Below are 13,229 nucleotides of genomic sequence, written 5' to 3' on the forward strand. Positions count from 1 at the left end.
ATGACTACCCTGCGCAATGCTATCCAAGAAGAAGACAAGGAAAATTAAATTGTTCTTACCTCAGTGTAGCGCGGAGAAGACGAAGAAAGCAACGAAAGATGGTCCTTTGCACGGGCAAGATGTAGAAGATTGCTAGAAAAGGGGTAACAAATATCCTCTAAGCTCTCCAAAGTTGATTTAATAACCCACTTAATGTGGACTTAAATAGGCTTTGAGAGAAATTTATTTCCCTTTCCTAAAAGGATCTAAGTTCTTATTAAAGAGGGAATCAACATTAAGATAGGAAACAATCCTACATTTCCTAAAGCAAGAAGATCTCTACACCTGTTACCCTTTCCTGCCAGTAACCCAATAGGTGTGGGGGCATTTGTGAAGCCAAAAATAATCAAGAGGCGACATATGGATTTTTGGGTAAAAGGACAAAATTACCCTCGAGGCACACCAGAATTTGTACACACGAGCAATGGACAATCATCCTTCAATGAAGTCAAAAATGCCCAAATAAGTATTCATTTTTAAGCCTATTTCATCCATCCTCATCAATCTTTTCCACAAGGTAAACCCCAAATCATTCATTTTTAATTATACTAATTAGCTAATTAATTGATTTATTATTCAATTATTCCTAATTAGCTACAAATCATGAACCTCATCCAAAATACCAACCAAGTGGCCGGTCCTCCTCCTCCTAAAGGGGCCGGCCATACCCCTATAAATACTACCTTATTCTCTCCAAAACTCAATTCCAATTCTCTTGCTAAATTCTCTAAATTCTCCATACACTTTTCCCTCAAAATTCTAACTTTGGCACCCTCCCCCATTCATCATGGATGCATGAGGCCCTTGGCCTTGACCTAAGGTGTTATTTGTTTTGTAGGTGCAATTTTGTCCAAGAACAAGGAGGAAGAAATTTGCATCCACATTATCAAATCGCTCGTAGGCACTATATTTCTCGGCCCGAAGCTAGTGCATATATCTTTCAGCCCACAGCCATCTACATATATTGCCCTCGGCCCGAAGCCAGAACAGTGACCACTAGATACGCACAAAACATTGAATATAATCTTTCCAACATAAGTACATATATTTCAAAAACATCTTCATAGTATATAGTCATCCATCATATATACTATAAAGAAGTGTAAAAACATGTTCATAAATAGTATTTAGTCATCCATCATATATACTACAAAGAACAATAGTTTGATAAAGTATGGTATTCCTAAATATTCTCAGTAAAGCATGATAATCATATAATGTAAATCCAATTTACTTATAAAACATTACCATTAAATCATGTTTTTCATGTATGCATTTCTACTATTAAAAAATGCATTTTAGAAGAGGTCCACCCATAAATACTTCGCCGTCGAAGAGCCACACAAACTAGCGAAGACGGAAATGAACAAGTAATTGCCCATAAGCACATAAAGGGTCAAATTAATAAAACTATATTAAAATGATTGAATTTGGGAAAACGGACATCAAAAACGAGTTCAAGAGGTTGAAATTAGCCTATGAGGGGTCCCGGATGAAACCCAAAAAAGTCAACAAAAAGCCAATGTTGACCGGCCAATGATTAACGGTCAACGATCAGCGGGTTGGATCAATGGGTCGGTCAATGGGTCATAACAAATAGGTTTGGGTCTGGGCTTCTGAGGGTTTGGGCTTAAGGGTTCAAAGGGTTTTGGGTTTTGGGCTAAAGGGTTTTGGGTTTTGGGCTTTGGGCTTTAGGCTTGAAGGTTATTGGTTTGGGTCAACCAAAGGGCTAAGTTCTATGGCCCAAAGGATCTAGGCTAGGCTGCCAAGTTTTAGGATAGGTTCAAAGGGTCACAGATATGGGTTTCAGGGTTTAGGTCGAGGTGACCCAATTTCAGGCTAATGGGTTGGCCAGTTTTCTGGGCACACTTCAAACGCCCATAACTTTTTCGTTACTCAACCAAATCAAGTGGTTCCAAACATGAAATTTGTAGTACTCAAGAATTTGAGGGTCAAAACAAGTCCAAATATATTTCTTATTTCACAACTCCTTGTGAGGATTTTCAATTTCCAATGGTCGCAACCACTTTTGGAAATTAATAAGAATAGCATTTGCTACCGAGGAGTCTCCCAAGAAAAGTATATAAACTAAACGAAGTCAACACTCAAAGAATTTTGGTGTAAAGTTAATAGTCGATGGTTAAGGAATTTAACTTCATCGTTGGAATAAGCAAGAAGGTTAACGGTAAAACTATCACCGGGAATTGTTCTAAGGATCCACATGAACTTCCTTAGCGGGAACGAGTCTGAGAACAATGATTTGATCCCACCAACTACCATTTACTAAACACCATAACAACTAGCACTTACTCACTTTCTCCGACATGCACTTCGAATGTTTCGAGTAGTTTCCACATAGATGTGACTATGCCTGCCATTCCTAGCGAATGCCTGTTGCAGAGTGGCATTGCCACTTTGAATCTTCGACTGGTCTTAACTAGACTTCCTCTAACTAAGATTTCTAATTCACATCACTGATGAGGCACAATCTCGACATGAATTTCTTCTTCTTCCATAAGATGTGACTATTCATGCAGAATGAGGGTTGCACAACCATGCCGAAAAATAACAAATCCGAAAGTCGTGATCTCCAAATGATGTCATGACCGATACACTACTATAGTAACAGAATATCCTTAGTATGCTCTGAACAACCATGCTCTGATACCAAACTGACATGCTCGATCCTGATATTCCCCAAACACTTGGGTAGGTACGTGCTGGCCGACACCTGAAAGTGACGAAGCCATATTAGGATGCATGAGAAATAATAACTATAAACAATACTTATAAATTTAAATACAATGATTATGCAACTTAGGAAATTGTTCAAAGTATACAACTGACTAGAACACTAAAAAGAAATAATATAAAATTGAATGAGTAAAGGAATGAGTCCTACACTGAGATGACTTAAAGATGCCGATGCGGAAATGCCCTAGCATTGGGATTGTACGCCTCAATTCTAAATCCTGAGAGGGCACAAAACAAACATGAGTAGACCAAGTTGATATATATATATATATGTGTGTGTGTGTGTGTGTGTGTAATACTGAAACAGTTATCAACATACTAACCCCCAAAGTTTTATGAAAACCTACCACATATTATGCTATAAGTTTTCATAAAACTTTAAGGGTTAGTATGTTGATAACTGTTTCAATAATGTGTGTGTATATATATATATATATTGGTCCATTCATGTTTCTTTTTTGCCCCCTCATGATTTAGAATCGAGGCGTATAATTCCGGCTTCAAGGCACTTCCGCATCGACATCTTCGAGTCCTCTCGGTGTAGGACCCATTCCTTTGCTCATTCAATTTTATATTATTTCTTTTTAGTACTCTAGTTAGTTGTATGCTTTGAACAAGTTCCTAAGTTGCATAATCAATGTATTTAAATTTATAAGTATTGTTTATAGTTATTATTTCTCATGCTTCATAATATGGCTTCGTCACCTTCGGGTGTCGACCAAGACGTACCTACTCTGGTGTTTGGGGAATATCAGGGTCGGGCGTGTCATATACCCTTTATATTGACCAGCATATCCCAAAAATATGCATTGTGCAATTTTGAACTAAAGCTTGGAAGTATTGTAATGTCTCAATAGTGGAAAACAACTACATCCAAAAACCTTTAAATGTGTTAACATTGGTGTTTTCTGAAACAAACAAGTATATGGAGACTTGTTAGATAAAGTTTGGAATGGCATTATATTTATTAAATAAACAAAAATTGCACAGGCATGGAACCAAAACTGTGAAGGCAAATGAGCTGTTTGAAGAAGAGTGAGAGCAGTTTCAGTAATGTGCCTATGCTTTCTCTTAGCAAGGCCATTCTATTCAGGTGTGTGGGGACAAGACTTGTGATGCAATATGCCTTTATCTAGTAAAAACTGTTTGAATTTGTTGCTGGTGTATTCACCACCACTATCACTTTGAAAAACTTTAATTCCAGTGGAGAATTGAGTTTGTATAAAGGAATGAAACTGCACAAAGCTATGAAACAACTCACTTTTATTCATTAAAGGAAATATCCAAGTAAACCTGGTACATTTATCTATGAAGAGTACATAGTATTTAAAACCTTCAACGGACAAAGTAGGTGATGGTCCCCACACATTCTAAGGGTTTTACAGTTTTATTTGTAGGATATGAAAAAGAAAGTATAGTAAACTTTCCTTGCAAACAGGATATACACACATGTTTACAATGATCCACATAAAATAGGACCTAAGATTGATGCAACATTTGAGAAACAACAATATTAGAGGGATGTCCTAATCTCTTGAGCCATAAGCTTGTGTGAAATATTTGCAAACCTACACCACTTGTTGTGGTAATTGTTTTAGTGCCAATAAATGGAGTTGGAAGATTGAGGTTGGACAGATCAGATGTCATGTGGGATGTAGCACCCGTGTCAGCTACCTAGAATTGCTCTTGAAGGGCAGATGGTTGATAATTGGCATGCATTACAGTAACGGATGATGGTGGAGGTCTTCCTTGGTATGAGAAATTAGCTTGGTGATAACATTGCATTGTAGAATGACCAAACTCCCAACAAATTTGGCATTGCACTGGAGATGATGAAACAGTGGTAGAAGAATGTCTCTGGAAGCAGTCAGCAGCAATATGGCCTCTTTTGTTACAAATTTGGCACACATGTATGTCATTGTTGCGCTCTGGACATGTAGAAAAATGTGGTCTTGCAGGGCCTAGGATGCCAAGACTATTATTAGGATTGTGACCAGAGAATCGTAAATTATTACCAAAGTGGTTTCTACCTCTTGCTCTTCCTCTAAAATTTTATGCTCTATAGCCACCGAAGTTGTTGTTATGGTTAACAGAATTATAAGATCCTCCAGAATTGTAAGATCCTCCAGAATTGTAAGAACCTCCAAATGAACTACCAGGATGATACTGAGTATTTGTAGGATTAGATGGCCCTTCATCAAGCACCAATGCCTTTCCTTTGGACACATTATCTTGTGCTATCATAGTAGTAGTGAAGGATTTAGAAACTTGAGTATGCTCAACAATTGTTTCTTTAGCAAGTAACTGAGCTCAAAAGTCCATGAGAGATATAAAATTCTCTCTACCCTTTATCACTGTACAAAATGTGTTATACTCAGCAGGTAACCCCTTCAATGCAAGGATGACAATATCATTATCTTCAAATAAAACTCCAATTGTTGAGAGATGATCTCGAGCATCTTTAATTCTCTGTAAGTACTGAGAAACAGTCTCATACCCTTTTCTTGATATTCTGCAACTCAGTATTTAGGTGAAAAAATATTGGCTTTGGTAATTATTGTGAATTTGTCCTTGAGATTTGGCTAAATTGATTTAGAATTGAAACAATCAATGATACACAACATTGCAGTAGTATAGAAAGTAGCAATAAGAAGCTGGATGAGAGCTCTATCATGCATTTTCTAGATTTGGTACGCTTCATATTCAACACATTCAACATCTAAATCTTTAACAAAATGAGTTGGACATCGATGTGTTCCATCCACAAAGCCAAGAATTCCATGACTTTCAAGAAGCAATCGCATTTGATAATGCCAAACCAAGTAATTCGTATCATCTAATTTCACCGTCACAAACACCGAAACATTAGGAATCAAGTTCGTAATTGAAGACTGAATTATCTGTAATTGTGCAGCAGTCACCATACTGTCTAAATTCTTGTAGAAAAAGGAGAGATCATGAAGAAATTGAGAGATTCTTGAAGAAATTGAGAAATTAGGGTTTGCGATTATACACACTTCACTTTTTGAGAATAATATTCAGACTTTTTGAGGAAGAAATTGGCAGATTCAGAGAGAGAAAGTCATTCACACATAAAATCAACAGTTTGCCTACAAGAAACACAACTAATTTGCATATCATAATTCACCATATCAGAAAAGATTCAAGAAAGAAGATTTCATACCACAGGCGTAGTGAAATAGTTGAGAAGAGAAGATCAAGGATAGCGGAAGCAACACTTGATCAGGATAGAGAAACGCCGTCCATTCACGGCAAGGATACCATGTAAGATGATAAGCTTGAAGCTTTAACAATGGAGGTTTCACACTTAGAGAGAGAAAGAGATTGCAGAAATTTAGAGAGAAAATGAGAGAACAATTCTTTTGTATTATTTTCCACACAGAATCCTTACAAACTATCTCTTTATATATACTACACTTTCCTTAAAGACTAAGCAAACTTATAACAAACTTATCATCTTAATCTATTGATACATGGCAGCATATCAACCATTGGATTGATCCTGTGCTTTTATACCTTTACACCATTACCCGGGGTTGCAAGGGTGACCACGTTGTTTCCACTAATCAATGGCACACTGTCTAATAGAGCTGCACATTGTTGAAAGCTAGTGCCATTCAATTTATACATGTTGTGGACTCCTTTTGGATACTTAAAAACTACATAAATCACAAAAATCTTTTAACTAGTTCCCATATACAAAGATAAAAAGAAAGAAGAAAAATAATGAAAGTTTGTGTAGGGATTTTATATTTAATTACCAAGTTTGTCGCCTACATAGAATTGTTTTCCTTGTGCCCAAATTTGGTAATCAAAATTAATAGTCCAACCTTTGTTAGTCACCAACAACAAAATCCATGGCGAAAATACAAGGGGCAACAATTGCTAGAGTGAATGGATGGGAAGACGCCATTGCAACAAAAATTTTGTGAGTTAGCTTTATTGTTAGAGTGCAAAATTTAGTGTGTTAGCTTTATCGTCATTTACATTTTTAAAACCCTCTAAACCCTCATCAATAGTGTTTATTGTTAGAGAGAAAAATTAATAAAAATTCCTCGTAATAATGTAGAAGTGTGAAAATGTAAAAAGAATATATACAATCAGTTGTAATGACAAGCTTTACAACTTTTGTGAAGGGGTAAACTCCGACATTCGATACCATAATCCACAAACTCTAGATTATATTTAACTATCAATTGTCGTTTACGCTCTATTCATCTCATCAAATTTTACATTTCAGGTTTTCTTTTTTGAAAACATGATCTTTAAGCTGATGCAGAAAATAAAAGGTCTGGGTCGTTGATATCATGTTCTGATGTTTAAGGTTAACTAAAATATGAGTCAGTGTGATATAGTTTATAGAGAATTTATAAACTCCAAGGAATATTTTCACTAACTGTAAAAATTAAAATGTGATATCAACAATCTGAACGGTTCATCTATCTGTATCCGCTAAAGATCATGTTTTCAAAACAAAAAATGTGAAAAAAATGAAATTCGGTGAGAAAGCATCTTACAAATAATGTACATGAATATTATTTCATATAAACGTTTGTAGAATATTATCAAACTGATTTTGACACACCCCAACCCGGATATCCCCACATACCAGGGTAGGCACGTGCTGGCTGACACCTGAGGGTGACGAAGCCATTTTGAACATGCATACCAATAAAATATATGTAATTAGCAAGATTAAGCCAAAGCAAGATCGCGTTCAAAGCATACAACTAACTACGAATAATATGAAAGAATTACTAATAAAAGATATGAACAAGGGAATGAGACATGTACTGAGAAGACTCAAGGATACCCATGTCGAAATGTCCTGACGCAAAGATCATGTGCCTTGAATCTAACTCCTAAGGGGGCGCAAAAACAGAAAAGGTGAGTGGAACAAAGTTTATAATAATAATACTAGTAATAGGAAAACCATTTTCTTTCTAAACATACTAACCCCCTATTTTGAAAACATATATAATACTACATATAGGTTTTATAAAAACCCTAGCAAGCCGCGTAAAACATTCATAAAACATCTGTAAATCATAATCGTGATGTACTCAACTAGGGGTATCATAGTCGCCCAAAGGCAATACCTGTCCATCACCCGAAGGTGAAACTGAATAACCTGTCCATCACCTAAAAGGTGAAGCTGTATAATCTATCCATCACCCGAAGGTGAAGATGTATAAAATAGCATACATCCACACTGACACTAGTTGTGGCTGGTGAAGCTGTCCGACATTGCTTTCAGCAGTGAAGCTGGGGGTATATAATATATCATATCTCACTCCTCCATCATCTGTGTCATATGGCCATAGACATCTATACCCGTGGTGTGCGGATGTGCCATATGATAACCCACTAGGTAAGTACCAAAAACATATCTCAAAACTTATATCAAGTTTGGAGTTCAAAACTCAAGTCTAACGAATCCAAGATAAATCACATTCATAAATCCATGGAATCTCATATTCGTAAACCCACAGAATAAATCATATTTGAAATCCATAGAAATTCATAACCGAAAATCCAATGATTCATAACCTTTAGTAATATATAAATCCGATAAATCATAATTATTTTTAAAAGCAATCTAAATAAATCATAAGTATGAAAATCCGTAAAACATATTATAAATCATGCTCCATTCATAAAATATGAAATGCATGCTAGGCTAATATTTTATAAAAAATTATATAAGTTATGAAGGGGTCCACTCACTAATTTTATTGCCTGAGAACCGCTCAATCTAGCGAGGATGATGTCGCTTCCCGTCAACGTGCCTAACACAATTACGGACCTTTTAGTAAAATTCTACTACAACATTAGAATTTGGGAAAACAGATGGCGGATTAGAATTCAGCACATCGAGAAACCTAAGAAGGGACCTCGAGATTTTCCCCCTTGCACCGCTGCATGTGTCAGCCGACCTCCCCGAGTAGCTGGAAAATCGAACAACTCCAAAAATTCCCAAATTTTACAAGAATGAAGATCTCAATGAGAGGAATAACTTTCATACCTGTGACTAAGGCCAATTTGGCCGGGAAAAGCTCCAATACCTCTCGAACCCGCCGGAAATCCTGAAAAGGGTGGTCTTCGATTCGACTTCTCCGGTGCTCCGCCGCACCAACCAATGCTTGGGATTTGTTCCTGGGTTCAAGAGGAGTCGACCTATGGTGGTAGTCGACAGAGTTTGCTTCAGGAATGGGAGATTGCCGCCATGAGACCCTCAGCGCCACCGTGCAAGTTCTTCAAGAAAATAGGGCCAAAAATCCAACAATCATGGGTGGAAATTGAGGAGGGAAGGCTGGTGTCAAGTTTCCACGTGGTGAATCAGTCAAAATCGCCAAAAAAACGACGGAAAACCGTTGGATATAGCTCCTAGTCAAAACCGGGTTAAGCAGGTTAGTTGGGGGGTAACAGGATCAAGGGTGATCCGTTGCATCCCCTCTCTCCTTTCCCCTTCTTTCTCTCGTCCCCCATTGGTTCATTCCTCACCTCGCTCCTTCTCATTGGTTTGGTTCCTCCCTTTTCTCTCCTTTCTTTTCCACCTCCACCATCCATTTCTCTCCTTTCCTTCAATCTTGGACACACACATAGCTTCCCAGATTTTTCTCCAACAATCTCGAGCCTTCCAGAAAATGATCAATTGACCATTTTGTCCTCGACTTCATTCGTTATAACTCCTTTGTTATAACTCCAAATTGCATTCCGTTTGCGCCCACGCATTCGTAGCAACAAGTACTATGAGGATACGCCAAGAAAACAGATCTTACGTGACATGACAAGGAGGTAAACAAAAATCAACTTATTTCCCTCGAAGGGCATTTTCATAATTTCACATTTTAAAATTATAAAAACTAAAATTTTTGAGGACGGATCGTTACAGATTTCTTAGCAAACCAAAATTGTTTATTAAAACCATGAAAGAATCACTAATGGAAAGAATTAAAAGCAAAGAATTAATCAAATGACGAAAAACAATGACGACGGATACAATCTACTAAAATATTTAAGCTATCGCGAGAAGGCCAAATATAACCATCATCCACCCATATCTTGCTCTAACACTTATTGCTGCAGAGGTGTAGGGGATTGAGGTGCTAGGGCTTGAGGCAGTATAACTGGGACTTGGGCTAGGAGTAGATGATGGCATCACAGTTATAAGAAGCTTCTGATTCCCCGCTTTACAATGCTGACCAACACCGTAAATGTACCATTTTCTTCCAGGGGTTGCAAGGGTGACCACGTCGTTTCCACTAGTTAATGGCACACTGTCTAATGGAGCTGCACATTGTTGAAATCCAGTGCCATTCACTTTTTACACATTGTGGACTCCTTTTGGATACTTACAAACTGCATAAAACAAATCACAGAAATCTTCGAATTACTTCCCATGGCCAAAGATAAAAAGAAACAAGGAAAAGAAAATGCAAGTTTGTATAGGGATAGTCAGTTTAATTACCAAGTTTGTCGCCAACATAGAACTATTTTCCTTGTGCCCAAGTTTGGTAATCGAAATTAATGGTCCAACCTTTATCGTCGCCAACAACAAAATCTGTAGCCAAAATAGAAGGGGCAACAATTGCTAGAGTGATAAGGATAACGAATAGATGGGAAGAAGCCATTGCAACAATAAATTAGTGAGTCAGCTTTGCTTCTATGAATGTGGTTGTTTTGAGAAGAAGAGCTCAATCGATTTGGTTGCCAAAATGAGTCGAAATGCTGCCAATTTATAGCAGGGTTGTGAAGAATACAATTGGTTCTGGCTGGGGACGGCACTGCCAATGGTATAAAAAGACTGCAAAGTAAGAAGTACAACATAAATTTAATAAACAAAAAATGACTTGTTGCTATTAGAAGATTAATTTTTTAATTCTTGTTTGAGCTATGTTCCAAACTGTATCTTTCGGGTGGCCTGCATCTGCCGTATGAATTTTGATTCTTTACTGCATTAGCAAATTCTTTGACGTGTCAAATTACAAAGGGTACAAATATTTTTATGTGTTGTAAATAGGCAAAAGTGAGAGTGAGAGAGAACTTTTTTTAGAGATCGAAGTGGCTGCAATGTATCACACTACTTATTTTCATAACTGTATCACATAAAGAATGCAATTAAGGAGAGGGAAGGGAGATTGGTATTCACTTTCTTCCTTTTTATCTTGTGTGTAGTTTAATTGATCATACACTGCTTGCTCTTGATTATATAGTCATTTACTTGCAAAAGTCTACAAGAGAAGTGAATGCATGTTGGAAGTCATGCCATACAACAGCAAGAAAACCTGACAATATATCTACTCTACTATTTTTAATCTTTCTTACATTTCTATGTGGGCATTCAATTGACATAGCTTTTACAACATTATATGTAATACAACAGTAATCATCATCCGAGTGAAAAAGCACAAATTTATTTATTGTATTTTGGTCATGCTTAAGAGAAATGGAAGAAAATGAATTTACACCAATTTACAAATATCATAGGTAAAAAAACGATTTCATGAAGATCAGAAAACAAGGAAATAACTTTGTAGGATATCCAAAGATGCAAGCCCTAGCCTTTTATCCCATGACTAAATATCACCTATTTGATACTCCGCTTTATCTCCATAAGCCTCAAAATCTTGAATTATATATGTTTGTTGACGTCGTTCAAAGTTCAAGTAGTAGAGCTTGCTTGCCCGCCTAGTACCGTGACCAATTAACTTCTTTGAGAGGATGCCCTATAAAATACAATAGCTTGAACAAATTCTTACAATACAATGCAGATCGAGCAGCAATGATTTGTGAAATATATACCTCCTCATAGTAGTGAATGTGAATTACTGATTAGAGAAAACCGATCACATGACATCTGATCCTGAACAAGTTAAATGTAAAATTCCATTGTGACAGTTGTGGTATCTAACGCAAGTGGCACCCTTCCAATGTTGTTGGGGAAGCCGCACTCTCTCTAGCTGATTCATTATATATTTGCATTCCGTTTTTGGTCGTTTCGTCCTTAAATTATGTGAGAATTCATTGAAGGCTGATATCTTGCTTGAGTCGCAGTGAATTCATTGAAGGATTTGAATGGTTTTGAGTATGTTTAGAAATTTAAGTCAAACATATATAATCAGAGGTTCATATGAATTGAATTCTGATTTTTTTTTTTTTCTTTCACCGGCTCATATTAACCCGTAGACCTCAAGGAAAGAATGTGAGATATAGCCAACCAAAGGGTCTAACAAGGGCCGACATACATTTAGTATTTCTAATATTTCTGATTGAATGTTGTATTCTTCTACATATACACTCTTCCAACTCCTAAACTTTAGATTAGTACGTACCTATATTAATCCAACTATCTCGTATCGTTTTGTTCACTGTGTTGTTTCATACTGGACTAAGAAATGGAACAAAAGGGTGGCATCAAGAGCCGCACTCTTACAAATAATAAATATTTGATTTTAATGTTTGTCGAACGGCAGACGGGTAGTTTGATTTCAAAAACAAACCAAACATCTATTAATACATGAAAGAATCATTGATAACAAGAATTAATAGGAAAGAACTAATCAAATGATAAAGAAAACAATTATTACAAATACAACCTAATGAAATAATTAAGCCGTCAGCAGTGCAAGAAAGCCAAAAACAACTGTCATCCTCCACCCATATCTTGTTCCAGCAATTCCTGTTGCGGCAGAGGTGTAAGGGATTGAGGTGCTAGGGCTTGAGGCAGTATAACTGGGACTTGGGCTAGGAGTGGAAGATGGCATCACAGTTATAAGAAGCTTCTGGTTCCCCGCTTTACAATGCTGACCAACACCGCAAATGTAACTTTTTCTTCCCGGGGTTGCAAGGGTGACCGCGTCGTTTCCACTAGTCAATGGCACACTGTCTAATGGGGCTGCACTTTGCTGAAAGCCTGTGCCATTCACTTTGTGCACGTTGTGGACTCCTTTTGGATACTTAAAAACTGCATGGAACAACTCACAAAAATCTTTGAGCTAGTTCCCATATACAAATAATAAAAAAAGAAGGACAAGAATGCAAGTTTGTGTAGGGATTTTATATTTAATTACCAAGTTTGTCGCCAACATAGAACTGTTTTCCTTGTGCTCAAGTTTGGTAATCAAAATTAATGGTCCAACCTTTGTCGTCGCTAACAACAAAATCTGTGACCAAAATACAAGGGGCAACAATTGCAAGAGTGACAAGGATAAATAGATGGGAAGAGGCCATTGCAACAAAAATTTAGTGAGTTAGCTTTTCTTCTGTGAATGTGGTTGTTTTGGAGAAGCTGAGCTGAATTGATTTGGTTGCCAGAAATGCTGCCAATTTATAGTAGGGTTATGAAAAATACAATTGGGTCGGGCTGGGGACAGCATTGCCGAATGGTATAAAAAGACTGCAGATTTTAAAAG

At 37.0% G+C, this 13,229-nt stretch overlaps 2 pseudogenes; both read right to left on the bottom strand.

Moving 5' to 3' along the window:
• Nucleotides 1-4,039: 4,039 nt before the first annotated feature.
• On the bottom strand, nucleotides 4,040-10,448 carry LOC148697378 (uncharacterized; annotated as a pseudogene).
• A 1,977-nt stretch (nucleotides 10,449-12,425) lies between these two features.
• LOC137721946 (blue copper protein 1b pseudogene) lies at nucleotides 12,426-13,047 on the bottom strand (annotated as a pseudogene).
• Between the last annotated feature and the right edge of the window lie 182 nt (nucleotides 13,048-13,229).

This window comes from Pyrus communis, chromosome 4 (genome assembly GCF_041283825.1).
Source record: "Pyrus communis isolate YQ-2024b chromosome 4, ASM4128382v1, whole genome shotgun sequence".
Classification (NCBI taxonomy): domain Eukaryota; kingdom Viridiplantae; phylum Streptophyta; class Magnoliopsida; order Rosales; family Rosaceae; genus Pyrus; species Pyrus communis.